The sequence below is a fragment of the Limulus polyphemus genome, unplaced genomic scaffold, assembly GCF_000517525.1.
Source record: "Limulus polyphemus unplaced genomic scaffold, Limulus_polyphemus-2.1.2 Scaffold9649, whole genome shotgun sequence".
Taxonomy (NCBI): Eukaryota; Metazoa; Arthropoda; class Merostomata; order Xiphosura; family Limulidae; genus Limulus; species Limulus polyphemus.
In genome coordinates, this window is record NW_013675259.1 from 7,678 (window position 1) to 12,382 (window position 4,705).

Consider the following 4,705-nt stretch of genomic DNA (forward strand, 5'->3'; position numbering starts at 1 on the left):
TATTTAGTGTATAAATAAAGGCTACTTTTCATATATTTAATGTATGACACTATTATGCACTATTATAAACAATGACAACTAATAGAATTACGGTCTGGGGTACTTACCGCAATCTTCATGATAAACTTCTTCAGCTAACAAAACTTGGAAATGAACCTGAGTTGTGAATTTAGCCCAACGACAATCTGCCCTTTTATATCTAAAAGTGAGGAAGATTTTTTACTAGTGACACAATTTTCTGCGCAATAACCTATTACAGTCTGGTCCACTTACGGTCGCGTGCGATGTTATCTCCGTTCACACACAAAGTCTTGTTTTTTGTCTTGTTTTAACATTATATACCACATCAGTTTTCACCTTACTTGTACCACCTGCAGTACCCACCGCCTAAAAGCAATTTCTTGTTTTTGAACTAGCTAACAAAGAGTTTATCAACGCCCGATCTTTACGTCACTTTATTACGGATGTTGCTGACTAGAAGCCAGAATCTTTATCATTTCCTCACTGCCGTCTCAGTGGCGTTGATTCAGATTCAACCTACAATGAAACATCACTTTCTGCTGACTAGAAGCCAGAATCTTTATCATTTCCTCACTGCCGTCTCAGTGGCGTTGATTCAGATTCAACCTACAATGAAACATCACTTTCTGCTGACTAGAAGCCAGAATCTTTATCATTTCCTCACTGCCGTCTCAGTGGTGTTGATTCAGATTCAACCTACAATGAAACGTCACTTTCTGCTGACTAGAAGCCAGAATCTTTATCATTTCCTCACTGCCGTCTCAGTGGCGTTGATTCAGATTCAAGCTACATTGAAACACCACTTTCTTCTTCTGACTCATCTTCAACTTGATCAACATAATTTCTGATCCACTGCTTTCTTCCACATTTTCATCTCGTAACCCCTGGATCATGGTTTTACATAACATGCTTGTATCCTGACTTTCAACCTTAGGGAGAGAGATGTATAATAGAATCAGTCATTACTTGAAAACTCAGGTTCTTCACTGACTTTCAACCTTAGAGAGATATGTATAATAGAATCAGTCATTACTTAACAACTCAGGTTCTTCACTGACTTACACTGACTTTCAACCTTAGAGAGAGATGTGTAATACAATCAAATAATACACAATATAAGATTAACCATTCTACAAGGAATGTTCTAATATTAGCAGGTACACAATATAAGATTAACCATTCTACAAGGAATGTTCTAATATTAGCAGGTACATAATAGCTAATATTAGAACATTCCTTGTAGAATGGTTAATCTTATATTGTGTACCTGCTAATATTAGAACATTCCTTGTAGAATGGTTAATCTTAAGGTACACAATATAAGATTAACCATTCTACAAGGAATGTTTTAATATTAGCAGTACACAATATAAGATTAACCATTCTACAAGGAATGTTCTAATATTAGCAGGTACACAATATAAATTTAACCATTATACAAGGAATGTTCTAATATTAGCAGGTACATAATATAAGATTAACCATTCTACAAGGAATGTTCTAATATTAGCAGGTACACAATATAAGATTAACCATTCTACGTGGAATGTTCTAATATTAGCAGGTACATAATATAAGATTAACCATTCTACAAGGAATGTTCTAATATTAGCAGGTACATAATATGAGATTAACCATTCTACAAGGAATTTTCTAATATTAGCAGGTACATAATATAAGATTAACCATTCTACATAGAATGAATGTTGTTTTAGTTGTCTTGTTCTCACCACACAGAAACTATATTTGATAGTGACATTGATGCTACTAATGTGTTTATCTAGGGTGGTAGTTAATTGATTAAAGCTGGTTTGTTTCTTATTTAATGATTTCTGAAGTAACGTAAACACGTTTTTCATTGGTCACCAGTACTTGTCTAACTTAAACATCTCTTTCATTGGTTACAAAGTACCTGTTTAACATAAACATCTCTTTCATTGGTCACATAGTACCTGTTTAACTTGAACATGTCTTTCATTGGTCACATGATAATTGTCTAACATAAACATGTCTTTCATTGGTTACATAGTACTTGTCTAACTTAAACATCTCTTTCATTGGTCACATAGTACCTGTTTAACTTGAACGTGTCTTTCGTTGGTCACATGATAATTGTCTAACATAAACATCTCTTTCATTGGTCACATAGTACCTGTTTAACTTGAACATGTCTTTCATTGGTCACATGATAACTGTCTGACATAAACATGTCTTTCATTGGTTACATAGTACCTGTTTAACATAAACATCCCTTTCGTTGGCCACATACTAAAACACAGATCTAAAGTTTGTTGAAGCAGTTTTTAGACTATTAAAACAAGTGTGGTTATATGTTACATTTAACGTATTTGTTTTATATTGCCTTCAACACATGATAATTGTGGTCATGTATTTTAACATTATGGTTTTAGATCTATTCGAAATTCTTAATGATTAAGGTTTATTAAGTTAGTCGTTTTCAAAGAAACAAGAATAAAAACTGCGATATTAACTCCGTCTTTAACAGATACATTTATTGTTTTGTTCAATCCTTTCTGACGCTCATAAGTGAGCTTGTATGGTAGATTGAGTGGATGAAAAAAACAAACAAGTTGATTACAGATTTAGTAACTCAGAAACAATAAAATTTTCAGTGAATTGAAAATAAACATGCCAGTCTGTTGTATTCAAGGAATTACTCCAAAAAAAGTAGAACACTTTACGTGTCAACCCACGTGTCGTATCAGTACGTGATTAGCCAAGTCTTTTTTTTTCTGATGTTTGTGAGAAAAATGGGGCTACAGTTCAGGTAACACCACACACATATATATTAACCGTTACATATATTAGAAAAGTTATAACAAACTTTAACTCTTTTTTTTGTACTGATATTGTAACTCAACTGTTGCTACAACTATAATTTTACAACTGATATTACAATTACAACAACTTTTTCCAGCTGATACTATAAGTTTATCTAACTGATATTATAATTATTCGCATGTTACCAGTTTTCTTTCTTTCCCCCCAAAACCAAATTGAAAATATCATCTGTGACGTAGAGGCCTAATACATCCTCTGTTTGGCCATACCCTCTGCTGTGGACTGCAGTGTCGCTTATTCAAGGCTCACGAGCCCAGATTGGATCAGCAAATCAGAGAAATAGTTAGGCCCCTTATAATAATGATGCGTATATAAGATTTATGGGGATTTCAATTCATCGTATAGTTAACGTAAATTAATTTAGATGCGTGAATAATATGATGACATTACGCCTAAAGTATTATAATATACAGCGACCCAACTGTTCAATGACCAGAAGTACGTCACAGATTTCTTTTTCACCAAAAGTAAAATTCAAGATACCATCTTTGACGTAGAGGTTTGATGCATCCCTCAACTGTGGACAGTACAGTTACAAATCTTTCTTCTTGATACTATGATATACATATATCTTCAACTCCTTACTGCTACTACAACTATACAAACTCATTTTACAGCTCTTTTCGATACCACAACTCTTTCCAACTGACACTTCAACCCAACCCTTCCTTACTGCTACTACAACTATACAAACTCATTTTACAGCTCTTTTCGATACCACAACTCTTTCCAACTGACACTTCAACCCAACCCTTCCTTACCGATACTAAAACTAGAAAGTTTTTTTTTATAAATGATTATAAGTGATATTAGAACTAGAACTACTTGTTACACAACTATTTTATTAATACAATAATATTTCTGTTTCATACTAAATATTCGTAGCTATGTTTTGAAGATAATTCACCATATACACCTCCAAATATGAACATTTTAACTTGTACCAGTTGTTCATGCATTTTGGATCGTTGCACGCTTTGTAAGAATGTGGTATTACACTTGTTATTGAGTGATTTCTGACTGTAACAATGCTTTGTAATAATGTGGTATTACACTTGTTATTGAGTGATTTCTGACTGTAACAATGCTTTGTAAAAATGTGGTATTACACTTGTTATTGAGTAACAAGTGTAATACCACATTCTTACAAAGCATTGTTACAGTCAGAAATCACTCAATAACAAGTGTAATACCACATTCTTACAAAGCATTGTTACAATCAGAAATCACCCAATTACAAGTGTAATACCACATTTTTACAAAGCATTGTTACAGTCAGAAATCACTCAATAACAAGTGTAATACCACACTTTTACAAAGCATTGTTACAGTCAGAAATCACTCAATAACAAGTGTAATACCACACTTTTACAAAGCATTGTTACAGTCAGAAATCACTCAATAACAAGTGTAATACCACATTCTTACAAAGCATTGTTACAGTCAGAAATTAAATCAGTAATCACTCAAGTAAGAATGCTTTAAAAGAGTGTGGTACTACACCATCTGTTGAGTGATTACTGATTGTAAGAATGCTTTAAAAGAGTTTGGTATTACACTTGTTATTGAGTGATTACTGATTGTAAGAATGCTTTAAAAGAGTTTGGTATTACACTTGTTATTGAGTGATTACTGATTGTAAGAATGCTTTAAAAGAGTGTGGTATTACACCATCTGTTGAGTGATTACTGATTGTAAGAATGCTTTAAAAGAGTGTGGTATTACACCATCTGTTGAGTGATTACTGATTGTAAGAATGCTTTAAAAGAGTGTGGTATTACACCATCTGTTGAGTGATTTCTGACTGTAACAATGCTGTGTA

General features: G+C 33.1%; 1 long non-coding RNA gene across 1 annotated transcript in view; it reads right to left on the minus strand.

The window, feature by feature from the left end:
- The window catches only part of LOC106476021, a 5,520-nt gene extending 4,441 nt beyond the window's left edge, over positions 1-1,079 (minus strand). Inside the window, exon 1 of the long non-coding RNA XR_002609048.1 lies at positions 108-1,079. This is a non-coding gene — a long non-coding RNA (uncharacterized LOC106476021). The remainder of the gene's footprint in view (positions 1-107) is intronic.
- Positions 1,080-4,705: the final 3,626 nt, after the last annotated feature.